Below are 15,481 nucleotides of genomic sequence, written 5' to 3'. Positions count from 1 at the left end.
AGAGGAATTGCATCCAGTCTAAATTTGTAAATGTATGAGGGCCATTGTTTATGAATTTATTTTATTTATTAACAGTTTCTTATGATATGAATGGTTGTTGTAACTGCTGTATTTGTTAATGTGAAACTATCTTTTACATATATCTAACTCATGACCATTAATTCTTAATACATCAAAACCTACATTTATTTTACCCAATTTATAGGATTTTATTTGTGCCCATATATACACACACACACACAATAGACGTCAGACTCTTAAGTAATTAACATTTCAATGCCCGTTGCATTGTCATCAGGATATCCTGTTGACTTAAGAGTCTGACGTCTATTTTTTTATCCCGTGGAGTGCCGCTGTAGGGTTGGAGGTGTGTTTGTTGCCATACTACAGTTGTTGCAGGCACCGGGGGTCATTTGAAAGGACAGAGGAATCCCAGCCATTATACATTTTCTGCGCTATCAGTATAGCAGCACTTCTATAGAACCTCGCTGTTAATAGAGGCACAGAGAATAGAGATGAAAGAAAGGGAGAGTATAGAAGTGCGCTTTTATACTTTCACCAGAAATAATACACAATGGTAAAAACAACTGTTTTCTGAACATTAGTATAAAATGGTATCTTCAGATTGGTGTTTTCACATAAAATTCCAGTATTTGATCCAACATCTGACTATCATCAGTGAGACTATCCCTACGCGTTTCGTCCTACATGGACTTCCTCAGGGGTGATCAGGATCAATTATTGGAAAAACGGTAAGTTCTCCTGGACCAGGGGTCCTCAAACTCTGAGAGTCCATTAGACAATAAGAATAATGACAGGACCCCAGCAAGTTACTGGAGAAGGTCATCACATGACATGTGTAGTCAGCAGACAGTACATACATGGCAGCATTGTGGAGGCACAAAATGATGGGACGAGTCTAAAATAACAGACAAATCAACAGCTTTTCCAGACTCCTTGAATCACTGACTAAGATTAGAAGGGATGCGGTCATTCGTCAGACTGCATTTAGGTCTACAGTCATTAGGTCGACCCCACTAGGTCGACTGGCAGGAAGGTCGACCTGACTTAAGGTCGACATGGGCCAAGGTCGACATGACTTAAGGTCGAATTTGCATAAAGGTCGACATGAGGAAGGTCGACTGGTCATAAGGTCGACATGGGTTTTTCACTGTTTTTTGAGCCGACATGTGCCGACAGGCGGTATTTCATGCCCTACCATCCACTAGGGCGTGGTGGGAGAATAAAATAGTGTGCCGAGCGCAGCGAGGCACCGTGCCCGAAGCATCGCGAGCGAAGCGAGCGATGCGAGGGTCCGATTCTCATTGCCAACTGTGTCCATGTCGACTGTGTCGACATTCGGATAAAAAAACAGTGAAAAACCCATGTCGACCTTATGACCAGTCGACCTTCCTCATGTCGACCTTTATGCAAATTCGACCTTAAGTCATGTCGACCTTGGCCCATGTCGACCTTAAGTCAGGTCGACCTTCCTGCCAGTCGACCTAGTGGGGTCGACCTAATGACTGTAGACCTAAATGCAGTCTGACGAATGATCCCATTCCGATTAGAAAAGTCATCAGCCTGATGGTCAGCAACATGGAGTCGCAACCCCATGCTGGGAAGGTCGGGACCCACTTTGGGGTCAGGACCCACAGTTTGAGAACCTCTGTCCTAGACGGTTAAAAAGCGAGGTGTGGAATATAACAATGAATCAAAACCAATAATGTCAAATAGTATGATGTGCCTTCATATAGCGATCAAAAATCAAGAAAATAATTTACACAGCTGACCGACTGATGAATCCTCACAGCATCAGCACCATCTCTATGGTACATTCAGTCACTCTGAGGTAAAACGTGTGATCAGTTAGGCCCTTATTCTGATCGGTGCGGATATTCCCGCATTCTTACGGAGCGGTCCGTACGCCACGGTGTTTTGCCGCGTGCGGCCATCGTCCGTAGAAACGCCCACGTGTCCTCCGCATTCGGACGGACTCACTCTTTAAGAACAGGGCGTGTTTACGGACGACATACAAACCATGCGTGTGCGGGAGAAACACTCCGATTCTGCACGGTATTACAGAGTATTACAGAGTATGCTCGGGAATACCGCATCCGAACGGGAGCCAAGCGGTGCTACCGCACGTAAGCGGAGTATTTACGCCAAACAACCCACTATTATGTATCTTCTGCAATACATCACATGACCCACTTATTCAATTACCTATCCTCATAAAAAACTTCTTATTTGGAATTGGAATCAATTAGATGCCAATATATCCTTACAAGCATGCCTAACACATGCATTGCACACATTAACCCTTACAGCAATTGAAGCAGCAATGGTTTCAATTAAAGCACTGACAAGCGTCCTATTAGTGAGTAATGAGTAAAGGAGTCGATTCTATTGGGTTCAGGTGTTAATGCTTGTAGTCATTAGGCGGTACGTTCGCCTACCGCATGAACGAGTGGTGTCCGCAAAGCAATAGTACACTTGTGGACACCGCACATTTCTGCCCTTTTTGGTCGCGTGCATTCGGAGTGCTATCCGAATGTACGCCCCCCAACATAAGTGTACTCCCCCGTGTCCGCCCATGTTTCCGCCCCGTTTTGCCCACTTTGAAACTACGCCCATGTGTCATTCCGCATGACGCCCATAATACGCCCATATTTCCCGACTGATTGCGGTGCACAGTTTTGTACGGGATTTGCCCGAACAGGTACGGAGTCAATGCGTGGCACATGCGCGTTGCGTTCTCCACGCATGCGCAGACGCCGTAAAGACGCGATCCGAAAGTATGCGGTAAAGTACGCGTCAATCAGAATAAGGGCCTTAGAGAGCAGGAGTCCATATAATATATTCCATGGTCATGAGAGGGCCACTAGCTGCACATTTCAGGATGCGATTTTACCGGCACAATGTATTATTTTGAACCCGCAGGGACAGGGTTCCAGAGGAGCCGGTCACTGTGATGTCCTGTGGTGACTCTTGAGGACAGGAGTTGGCTACCCCTGTATTAGGTCGACAGATACAATATGTCAACAGGGTCAAAGGTTGATATGACAGTGGTCAAGACACTAATAGTCAATACTAGTATTTAAAAAAAAAAAATGAGGGTCAAAACTTGTATGTTTGGTAATATGTGGCCACCATCAGTAGAACTGTATGTGTGACACTCACAGGTAAGTATCCTTTACTTTACGGGTAAGTATTTTGTCTTCTTCACAGGTATTTGGTTATTAACAGACTTTAACAGTTCACCACAATAAATTACACCAATAAAACAATAAAACGGTTTTATTTCACTGGAACTCAGCATCCCTTGAGTATGAGGAAATTCAAGGTTAATCAGGCACCAATGTAACAATATATAGATATAAGAAATAAAATCAGTTTACTTGTAACAGTGGTAAAGTATAACAACATCAACATCAATTCGTTAACTAATGCTACTACTTTGCAACAGGGCAAAACGGTTGCTGCCTATGCACTTACAATGTATCAATTCCAATTACAATGTTAAACATTTCCACAACACTTTTCCTACTCTATGAGGCCTCTAATTACTCATTTAGATTAATTATTGCGCAATAATTATTTAGGACTATAATAGTCTTGGGTTAACCCTTTTGCGACTGCAGTCACCTTTTGTATAAGCGCTTATTTTAGATTAACTGTCCCTTCTTTTACAGGATTTTTAGGTCCCACGTTGAGGCGTCTATGTCCCTAAGTATTTGTAATCCACTATAGAAACTCTGTAGTCACTGTATAAAGTATTTAAACCAGAAACATTGTATCCTTTCAATCGGCTCTTTCTGTAGTAACACTGCTGCTGAAATTGTTACCTTTTCTCACTAGTAATGCTGCTTTCAGACCGCATAACTGGCTTTGACCCTGTATTTGGAAACGTTTCCAAAAACGGGTCTGCCAGATAAAACCCCTTTCACACCGCAGCACTTAAACGGTATATTACCGTTTAAGTGCCGATTTTTTGACACTGGCAGACCCGTTTTTGGAAACTTTCCAAATACAGGGTCAAAGCCAGTGCAGCCTTCAGCCCTCCCCTCCGTGCAGCTCCCCCCCCCCCCCTCGCGTGTCGACCGAGAGCATGTCGACGCCCCCCCGCGCATGTCGACGCCCCCCGCGCGTGTCGACGCCCCCCCCACCCCACCCCGCGTGTCGGCGCCCCCCCCCCGTGTCGACTTACCCCGTGCCGGTACCTCCGTTGTGGACTGCAGCTCAGTATGCTCGGAAAGCACTTATGAAAAAAGTGTCTTCCAGAAAATGGCTGCCCCATAGGAAACCCTGTTTAAAAAAACTGTCTTCCGTATGGGGGGCAGCCATTTTCTGAAAGACACTTTTTTCATAAGTGCTTTCCGAGCATACTGAGCTGCAGTGCCGGGAACCACAACGGAGATACCGGCACGGGGTAAGTCGACACGGGGGGCGCCGACACGCGGGGGGGGGGTCGACACGCGGGGGGCCGTCGACACGCGCGGGGGGGCGTCGACACGCGCGGGGGGGCTCCAGTGCTGTGAATACTTAATGAGCGCTCATTAAGTATTCACTGTGCTGAATTTAGGACCCAGCTCATTGGCTGGGTCCTAAATACCGTTTCTGAGCCGATTTTTGCGCTAAAATACCGGTTCAGAAACGGGTAGGACCCTGCATTTTAACCGGTTAGAAAAAACGGCATTTTCTAACCGGTTAAGTGGGACTGGACCTTTCAGACCGCACACATTACCGTTTTAAAACGGTAAAAAAACGGCAATTTACCGTTTTAAAAGTGCGGTCTGAAAGGGGCATAAATAAGCTGGCAGGATCCCCTCCAAAGAATTGTCTGGCTACACTTCTCTGGTACCACTGTTAACCGTAGAGTTGGTGTCTTTATTTCAATGTGAACAGTCCATTAGAACAAATGAAGAACATTAACTTTTATTGTATCTTTCTCTAGCAATGTCCTCACAACAATATCTGTTGTAATCTCCTCTGTAAATACTGTAATCCTCCTTGAGTGTCCCCAACTGTTAATATCTTTACAATATGTTCACTGTGCACAGACTTATCCTAGGTACCTCCAGTGAAAATAACTGGAGATGTTATATACTATTACAGAAGTTCCTTTTCTTTTCTCTCTTAGATATATATTGATATATCTAGGTATATAAAGTATATTATATATTGATTAATAATGATGCTGTAAGCTGGCCTGAGAGAGAGAGCAATTGAGGGAGCTCCGTGTATCTGAGCGTCCTATCTGTCTGTCACTCTTTGCTGGCTAGGCCTGTTAAAGACACTTCTGCCTCTTCACCTTTTCCTGTACTGTATATTAGCTGACCTCTCATCCTCTCAGTCTCCCCACCACCATATTACTGTCCATAACCAACTCTGCTCTCATGCACCGCACCAGGCCTCACTTCTGCCTCTTCACCTTTTCCTGTACTGTATATAAGCTGACCTCTCATCCTCTCAGTCTCCCCACCACTGTATTACTGTCCATAACTAACTCTGCTCTCATGCACCGCACCAGGCCTCACTTCTGCCTCTTCACCTTTTCCTGTACTATATCTAAGCTGACCTCTCACCCCCTCAGTCTCCCCACCACTGTATTACGGTCCATAACCAACTCTGCTCTCATGCACCGCACCAGGCCTCACTTCTGCCTCTTCACCTTTTCATGTACTATATCTAAGCTGACCTCTCATGCTCTCAGTCTCCCCATCACCGTATTACTGTCCATAACCAGATCTGCTCTCATGCACCGCACCAGGCCTCACTTCTGCCTCTTCACCTTTTCCTGTACTGTATATAACCTGTCCTCTCATCCTCTCAGTCTCCCCACCACCTTATTACTGTCCATAACTAACTCTGCTCCCATGCACCGCACCAGGCCTCACTTCTGCCTCTTCACCTTTTCATGTACTATATCTAAGCTGACCTCTCATCCTCTCAGTCTCCCCACCACCGTATTACTGTCCATAACCAACTCTGCTCTCATGCACTGGACTAGGCCTTACCTTTGAGCATTTATTAATAAAAAAAAAAAGCAAGATATATTTTAAAAAATAAAATAAAGCTTTTATTTAACGTAAAATTAAATGTATTTATTTTCTTACTCTGCATTATAAAATAGGAAATTCTGTAGCAAGATTGGTCTATAATTCTTACTTGTCCTATAAGAGGAACAATATATCAGTAGCCTCACGATTCACAGAGAATCATCCTTCAACACTCAGGAGAGGAAAAACCCCCTATGGGGGAAACCTCTGGGGACCCATGGCTGCAGGACTGCCTGTCCCTCTAGGCATTAAGAGACTATGCAGAGTTTTTTTCCAACCGGTAAAGAACGCGCCTGCACTTTGAGGGCACCCACATGTTTCTCGTCAGAGGGAGAGGGATAGAGAGCCGGGCCAGGTCCTAATCTGTCCAGTGAGTATCTCCATATTCTGGTGACCTTTTTTCCAACTAGCGAAGAAAGCATCTGCACTTTGAGGGTACACATGTCTATAGCAAGAGAAAAGGAATAAAAAAAGAGAGAGAGATAGAGCGAGACCGGGTCCTTATGTGTCCAGCGAGTATCTCCTTCTTCCAGTGACCTTTCTTCCAACCAGCGAAAAACGCATCTGCACTTCGAGGGCACCCACATGTCTATGGTGAGAGGGATAGAGAGCAATACCAGGTCCTAATCTGTCCAGTGGGTGTCTCCTTCTTCTGGTGACCTTTTTCCAACCAGCAAAGGGCACTTCGAGGGCACACATGTCTAAACTGAGAAAGAAGGAATAAAAAAAAAAAAGAGAGGTACAGAGAGCGAGACCAGGTCCTAATCTGTCCAGTGAGTATTTCCTTCATCTGTTGACCCTTTTTCCAAGCAGCGAAGAAAGCATCTGCACTTCGAGGGTACACATGTCTATAGTGAGAAAGAAGGAATAAAAAAATAAAGAGAGAGAGAAATACCAGGTCCTAATCTGTCCAGTGGGTATCTTTTTCTTCTGGTGACCTTTTTCCAACCAGCGAAGAACACATCTGCACTTCGAGGGTAAACATGTCTATAGTGATAGAGAAGGAATAAAAAAAAAGAGAGAGAGAGCGAGACCGGGTCCTTATGTGTCCAGCGAGTATCTCCTTCTTCCAGTGACCTTTCTTCCAACCAGCAAAAAACGCATCTGCACTTCGAGGGCACCCACATGTCTATGGTGAGAGTGAGAGGGTTAGAGAGCAATACCAGGTCCTGATCTGTCCAGTGGGTATCTCCTTCTTCTAGTGACCTTTTTCCAACCAGCTCACAATGCTTCTGCACTTTGAGGGCACGCATGTCTATAGTGAGAGCAAAAGAATAAAAAAAAAAGAGAGAGAGAGAGAGACCAGGTCCTTATGTGTCCAGCGAGTATCTCCTTCCGGTGACCTTTCTTCCAACCAGCAATAAACGCATCTGCACTTCGAGGGCACCCACATGTGTATGGGGAGAGGGATAGAGAGCAATACCAGGTCCTAATCTGTCCAGTGGGTATATTCTTCTTCTGGTGACCTTTTTCCATCCAGCTCAGAATGCTTCTGCACTTCGAGGGCACACATGTCTATAGTGAGAAAGGAATAAAAAAAAAAGAGAGGGAGAGAGAGGGAGATCAGGTCCTAATCTGTCCAGTGGGTATCTCCTTCTTCTGATGACCCTTTTCCAACCAGCTCAGAATGCATCTGCACTTCGAGGGCACACATGTCTGTAGTGAGAGAAAATAAATAAAAACAAAAAAAGCGAGACTGGGTCCTTATGTGTCCACCGAGTATCTTCTTTTTCCGTTAACCTTTTTCAACCAACGAAGAACGCATCTGCACTTCGAGGACATGCATATGTCTATGGTGTGAGGGATAGAGAGCAAGACCGGGTCCTAATCTGTCCAGTGAGTATCCCCTTCTTCTGGTGACCCTTTTTCCAACCAGCGAAGAAAGCATCTGCACTTTGAGGGCACACATGTCTATAGAAGGAGAAAAGGAATAAAAAAAAGAGAGAGAAAGCGAGACCGGGTCCTTATGTGTCCATCGAGTAACTTCTTCTTCCGGTGACCTTTGTTCCAACCAGCAAAAAACGCATCTGCACTTCGAGGGCACCCACATGTGTATGGGGAGAGGGAGAGGTATAGAGAGCAATACCAGGTTCTAATCTGTCCAGTGGGTATATTCTTCTTCTGGTGACCTTTTTCCAACCAGCTCAGAATGCTTCTGGGGCACACATGTCTATAGTGAGAAAGGAATAAAAAAAAAAGAAAGGGAGAGAGAGCGAGACCGGGTCCTTATGTGTCCTGCGAGTATCTTCTTCTTCCAGTGACCTTTTTCCAACCAGCGAAGAATGTATCTGCACTTCAAGGGAATGCATATGTCTATGGTGAGACGGAGAGGGATAGAGAGCAAGACCAGGTTCTAATCTGTCCTGTGGGTATCTCCTTCTTCGGATGACCTTTTTCTTACCAGCTCAGAATGCTTCTGCACTTCGAGGGCACACATGTCTATAGTGAGAAAGAAGAAAAGAAAAAAGAGAGAGAGAGAGCAAGACCAGGTCCTAATCTGTCCAGTGAGTATTTCCTTCTTCTGGTGACCCTTTTTCCATCCAGCGAAGAAAGCATCTGCACTTTGAGGGCACACATGTCTATAGTGAGAAAAAAGTAATAAAAAAGAGAGAGATAGAGAGAGACCTGGTCCTTATGTGTCCAGCAAGTATCTGCTTCTTCCGGCCACCTTTGTTCCAACCAGCGAAAAATGCATCTGCACTTCAAGGGCACCCACATGTGTATGGTGAGAGGGATAGAGAGCAATACCAGGTCCTAATCTGTCCAGTGGGTATATTCTTCTTCTGGTGACCTTTTTCCAACCAGCTCAGAATGCTTCTGCACTTTGAGGGCACACAAGTCTATAGTGAGAAAGAAGAAAAAAAAAGAGAGAGAGAGCAAGACCAGGTCCTAATCTGTCTAGTGAGTATCTCCTTCTTCTGGGGACCCTTTTTCCAACCAGCGAAGAAAGCATCTGCACTTCGAGGGCACACATGTCTATAGTGAGAGAAAAGAAATTAAAAAAAAAGAGAGAGAGCAAGACCGGGTCCTTATGTGTCCAGCGAGTATCTCCTTCTCACGGTGACCTTTCTTCCAAGGTCGCATCTGCACTTCGAGGGAATCCCACATGTATATGATGAGAGGGATAGAGAGCAATACCAGGTCCTAATCTGTCCAGTGGGTATATTCTTCTTCTGGTGACCTTTTTCCAACCAGCGAAGAATGCATGTGCACTTCGAGGGCACACATGTCTATAGTGAGAGAAAAGGAAATAAAAAAAAGAGAGAGAGCAAGACCGGGTCCTTATGTGTCCAGCGAGTATCTCCTTCTCACGGTGACCTTTCTTCCAAGGTCGCATCTGCACTTCGAGGGAATCCCACATGTATATGTTGAGAGGGATAGAGAGCGATACCAGGTCCTAATCTGTCCAGAGGGTATCTCCTTCTTCTTATTACATTTTTCCAACCAATTCAGAATGCATCTGCATGCATCTGCACTTCGTGGGCACACATGTCTATATTGAGAGAGAAGGAATAACAAAAAAAAGGGAGAGGGAGAGAGAGCTAGACCAGGTCCGAATCTGTCCAGTGGGTATCTTCTTCCAGTGACCTTTTTCCAACCAGTGAAGAACATAACTGCACTTCGAGGGCACGCATATGTCTATGGTGAGAGGGAGAGGGAGAGAGAGCTAGACCAGGTCCGAATCTGTCCAGTGGGTATTTTCTTCCAGTGACCTTTTTCCAACCAGTGAAGAACATATCTGCACTTCGAGGGCATGTGTCTATAGTGAGAGAAAAGGAATAAAAAAGAGAGAGAGAGCGAGACCGGGTCCTTATGTGTCCAGCGAGTATCTCCTTCCGGTGACCTTTCTTCCAACCTGCGAAAAACGCATCTGCACTTTGAGGGCACCCACATGTGTATGGTGAGAGGGAGAGGGATAGAGAGCAATACCAGGTCCTAATCTGTCCAGTGGGTATATTCTTCTTCTGGTGACCTTTTTCCAACCAGCTCAGAATGCTTCTGCACTTTGAGGGCACACATGTCTATAGTGAGAGCAAAGGAATACAAAAAATAGAAAGAGAGAGAGACCGGGTCCTTATGTGTCCAGCGAGTATCTCTTTCTGGTGACCTTTCTTCCAACCAGCGAAGAACGCATCTACATGTCTATGGTGAGAGGGAGAGATTAGAGAACAATACCAGGTCCTAATCTGTCCAGTGAGTATTCCCTTCCTCTGGTGACCCTTTTTCCAACCAGCAAAGAACACCTCTGCACTTCAAGGGCACACATGTCTATAGTGGGAGAAAAGGAATAAAAAAAAGAGAGAGAGCGAGACCGAGACCGGGTCCTTATGTGTTCAACGAGTAACTCCTTCTGGTGACCTTTGTTCCAACCAGCAAAACACGCATCTGCACTTCGAGCGCACCCACATGTGTATGAGGAGAGGGATAGAGAGCAATACCAGGTTCTAATCTGTCCAGTGGGTATATTCTTTTTCTGGTGACCTGTTTCCAACCAGCTCAGAATGCTTCTGGGGCACACATGTCTATAGTGAGAAAGGAATAAAAAAAAAAAGAAAGGGAGAGAGAGCGAGACCGGGTCCTTATGTGTCCTGCGAGTATCTTCTTCCAGTGACCTTTTTCCAACCAGCGAAGAATGTATCTGCACTTCAAGGGCATGCATATGTCTATGGTGAGACGGAGAGGGATAGAGAGCAAGACCATGTTCTAATCTGTCCTGTGGGTATCTCCTTCTTCGGATGACCTTTTTCCAACCAGCTCAGAATGCTTCTGCACTTCGAGGGCACACATGTCTATAGTGAGAAAGAAAAAAAAAAAAAAGAGAGAGAGAGCAAGACCAGGTCCTAATCTGTCCAGTGAGTATTTCCTTCTTCTGGTGACCCTTTTTCCATCCAGCGAAGAAAGCATCTGCACTTTGAGGGCACACATGTCTATAGTGAGAGAAAAGGAAATAAAAAAAAGAGAGAGAGAGGGAAACCAGGTCCTTATGTGTCCAGCGAGTATCTCCTTCTCACGGTGACCTTTCTTCCAAGGTCACATCTGCACTTCGAGGGAATCCCACATGTGTATGATGAGAGGGATAGAGAGCAATACCAGGTCCTAATCTGTCCAGTGGGTATATTCTTCTTCTGGTGACCTTTTTCCAACCAGCGAAGAATGCATGTGCACTTCGAGGGCACACATGTGTATAGTGAGAAAGGTATAAAAAAAAAAGAAAGGGAGAGCGATACCAGGTCCTAATCTGTCCAGAGGGTATCTCCTTATTCTTATTACATTTTTCCAACCAATTCAGAATGCATCTGCATGCATCTGCACTTCGTGGGCACACATGTCTATATTGAGAGAGAAGAAATAACAAAAAAAAGGGAGAGGGAGAGAGAGCTAGACCAGGTCCGAATCTGTCCAGTGGGTATCTTCTTCCAGTGACCTTTTTCCAACCAGTGAAGAACATATCTGCACTTCGAGGGCACGCATATGTCTATGGGGAGAGGGAGAGAGAGCTAGACCAGGTCCGAATCTGTCCAGTGGGTATCTTCTTCCAGTGACCTTTTTCCAACCAGTGAAGAACATATCTGCACTTCGAGGGCACTTGTCTATAGTGAGAGAAAAGGAATAAAAAAGAGAGAGAGAGCGAGACCGGGTCCTTATGTGTCCAGCGAGTATCTCCTTCCGGTGACCTTTCTATTAACCTGTGAAAAACGCATCTGCACTTTGAGGGCACCCACATGTGTATAGTGAGAGGGAGAGGGATAGAGAGCAATAACAGGTCCTAATCTGTCCAGTGGGTATATTCTTCTTCTGGTGACCTTTTTCCAACCAGCTCAGAATGCTTCTGCACTTTGAGGGCACACATGTCTATAGTGAGAGCAAAGGAATACAAAAAATAGAAAGAGAGAGAGACCGGGCCCTTATGTGTCCAGCGAGTATCTCCTTCCGGTGACCTTTCTTCCAACCAGCGAAGAACGCATCTACATGTCTATGGTGAGAGGGAGAGATTAGAGAACAATACCAGGTCCTAATCTGTCCAGTGAGTATCCCCTTCCTCTGGTGACCCTTTTTCCAACCAGCAAAGAACACCTCTGCACTTCAAGGGCACACATGTCTATAGTGGGAGAAAAGGAATAAAAAAAAGAGAGAGAGAGAGAGACCGAGACCGGGTCCTTATGTGTCCAACGAGTAACTCCTTCCGGTGACCTTTGTTCCAACCAGCAAAAAACGCATCTGCACTTCGAGCGCACCCACATGTGTATGAGGAGAGGGATAGAGAGCAATACCAGGTTCTAATCTGTCCAGTGGGTATATTCTTCTTCTGGTGACCTTTTTCCAACCAGCTCAGAATGCTTCTGGGGCACACATGTCTATAGTGAGAAAGGAATAAAAAAAAAAAAAGAAAGGGAGAGAGAGCGAGACCGGGTCCTTATGTGTCCTGCGAGTATCTTCTTCCAGTGACCTTTTTCCAACCAGCGAAGAATGTATCTGCACTTCAAGGGAATGCATATGTCTATGGTGAGACGGAGAGGGATAGAGAGCAAGACCAGGTTCTAATCTGTCCAGTGGGTATCTCCTTCTTCGGATGACCTTTTTCTAACCAGCTCAGAATGCTTCTGCACTTCGAGGGCACACATGTCTACAGTGAGAAAGAAGAAAAGAAAAAAGAGAGAGAGAGAGGAAGACCAGGTCCTAATCTGTCCAGTGAGTATTTCCTTCTTCTGGTGACCCTTTTTCCATCCAGCGAAGAAAGCATCTGCACTTTGAGGGCACACATGTCTATAGTGAGAGAAAAGTAATAAAAAAGAGAGAGATAGAGAGAGACCTGGTCCTTATGTGTCCAGCAAGTATCTGCTTCTTCCGGCAACCTTTGTTCCAACCAGCGAAAAATGCATCTGCACTTCAAGGGCACCCACATGTGTATGGTGAGAGGGATAGAGAGCAATACCAGGTCCTAATCTGTCCAGTGGGTATATTCTTCTTCTGGTGACCTTTTTCCAACCAGCTCAGAATGCTTCTGCACTTTGAGGGCACACAAGTCTATAGTGAGAAAGAAGAAAAAAAAGAGAGAGAGGGAGAGAGAGCAAGACCAGGTCCTAATCTGTCCATTGAGTATCTCCTTCTTCTGGGGACCCTTTTTCCAACCAGCGAAGAAAGCATCTGCACTTCGAGGGCACACATGTCTATAGTGAGAGAAAAGGAAATAAAAAAAAGAGAGAGAGCAAGACCGGGTCCTTATGTGTCCAGCGAGTATCTCCTTCTCATGGTGACCTTTCTTCCAAGGTCGCATCTGCACTTCGAGGGAATCCCACATGTATATGATGAGAGGGATAGAGAGCAATACCAGGTCCTAATCTGTCCAGTGGGTATATTCTTCTTCTGGTGACCTTTTTCCAACCAGCGAAGAACCCTTGTGCACTTCGAGGGCAAACATGTCTATAGTGAGAAAGGTATAAAAAAAAAAAAAAAGGGAGAGCGATACCAGGTCCTAATCTGTCCAGAGGGTATCTCCTTCTTCTTATTACTTTTTTCCAACCAATTCAGAATGCATCTGCATGCATCTGCACTTCGTGGGCACACACACACGAGGGCACGAACGCATCTACATGTCTATGGTGAGAGGGAGAGATTAGAGAACAATACCAGGTCCTAATCTGTCCAGTGAGTATCCCCTTCCTCTGGTGACCCTTTTTCCAACCAGCAAAGAACACCTCTGCACTTTAAGGGCACACATGTCTATAGTGGGAGAAAAGGAATAAAAAAAAGAGAGAGAGAGAGCGAGACCGAGACCGGGTCCTTATGTGTCCAACGAGTAACTCCTTCCGGTGACCTTTGTTCCAACCAGCAAAAAACGCATCTGCACTTCGAGCGCACCCACATGTGTATGAGGAGAGGGATAGAGAGCAATACCAGGTTCTAATCTGTCCTGTGGGTATATTCTTCTTCTGGTGACCTGTTTCCAAACAGCTCAGAATGCTTCTGGGGCACACATGTCTATAGTGAGAAAGGAATTAAAAAAAAAAAGAAAGGGAGAGAGAGCGAGACCGGGTCCTTATGTGTCCTGCGAGTATCTTCTTCTTCCAGTGACCTTTTTCCAACCAGCGAAGAATGTATCTGCACTTCAAGGGCATGCATATGTCTATGGTGAGACGGAGAGGGATAGAGAGCAAGACCAGGTTCTAATCTGTCCTGTGGGTATCTCCTTCTTCGGATGACCTTTTTCTAACCAGCTCAGAATGCTTCTGCACTTCGAGGGCACACATGTCTATAGTGAGAAAGAAGAAAAAAAAAAAAGAGAGCGAGAGCAATACCAGGTCCTAATCTGTCCAGTGAGTATTTCCTTCTTCTGGTGACCCTTTTTCCATCCAGCGAAGAAAGCATCTGCACTTTGAGGGCACACATGTCTATAGTGAGAGAAAAAGAAATAAAAAAGAGAGAGAGACCTGGTCCTTATGTGTCCAGCAAGTATCTGCTTCTTCCGGCCACCTTTGTTCCAACCAGCGAAAAATGCATCTGCACTTCAAGGGCACCCACATGTGTATTGTGAGAGGGATAGAGAGCAATACCAGGTCCTAATCTGTCCAGTGAGTATATTCTTCTTCTGGTGACCTTTTTCCAACCAGCTCAGAATGCTTCTGCACTTTGAGGGCACACAAGTCTATAGTGAGAAAGAAGAAAAAAAAAGAGAGAGAGAGGGAGAGAGAGCAAGACCAGGTCCTAATCTGTCCAGTGAGTATCTCCTTCTTCTGGGGACCCTTTTTCCAACCAGCGAAGAAAGCATCTGCACTTCGAGGGCACACATGTCTATAGTGAGAGAAAAGGAAATAAAAAAAAAGAGAGAGAGCAAGACCGGGTCCTTATGTGTCCAGCGAGTATCTCCTTCTCACGGTGACCTTTCTTCCAAGGTCGCATCTGCACTTCGAGGGAATCCCACATGTGTATGATGAGAGGGATAGAGAGCAATACCAGGTCCTAATCTGTCCAGTGGGTATATTCTTCTTCTGGTGACCTTTTTCCAACCAGCGAAGAACATGTCTATAGTGAGAAAGGTATAAAAAAAAAAGAAAGGGAGAGCGATACCAGGTCCTAATCTGTCCAGAGGGTATCTCCTTCTTCTTATTAAATTTTTCCAACCAATTCAGAATGCATCTGCATGCATCTGCACTTCGTGGGCACACATGTCTATATTGAGAGAGAAGGAATAACAAAAAAAAGGGAGAGGGAGAGAGAGCTAGACCAGGTCCGAATCTGTCCAGTGGGTATCTTCTTCCAGTGACCTTTTTCCAACCAGTGAAGAACATATCTGCACTTCGAGGGCACGCATATGTCTATGGTGAGAGGGAGAGGGAGAGAGAGCTAGACCAGGTCCGAATCTGTCCAGTCGGTATCTTCTTCCAGTGACCTTTTTCCAACCAGTGAAGAACATATCTGCA

At 45.4% G+C, this 15,481-nt stretch overlaps 1 protein-coding gene across 1 annotated transcript in view; it reads left to right on the top strand.

Moving 5' to 3' along the window:
• RAB3B (RAB3B, member RAS oncogene family) overlaps positions 1 to 15,481 on the top strand; it is a 135,783-nt gene that overhangs the window by 76,424 nt on the left and 43,878 nt on the right. The gene's annotated exons all lie outside the window — the stretch shown is intronic.

The sequence above is a fragment of the Crinia signifera genome, chromosome 8 (assembly GCF_055691185.1).
Source record: "Crinia signifera chromosome 8, ASM5569118v1, whole genome shotgun sequence".
Taxonomy (NCBI): Eukaryota; Metazoa; Chordata; class Amphibia; order Anura; family Myobatrachidae; genus Crinia; species Crinia signifera.
Note: the sequence above shows the minus strand (reverse complement) of the source record. Positions and strands in the feature narration are given on the sequence as shown.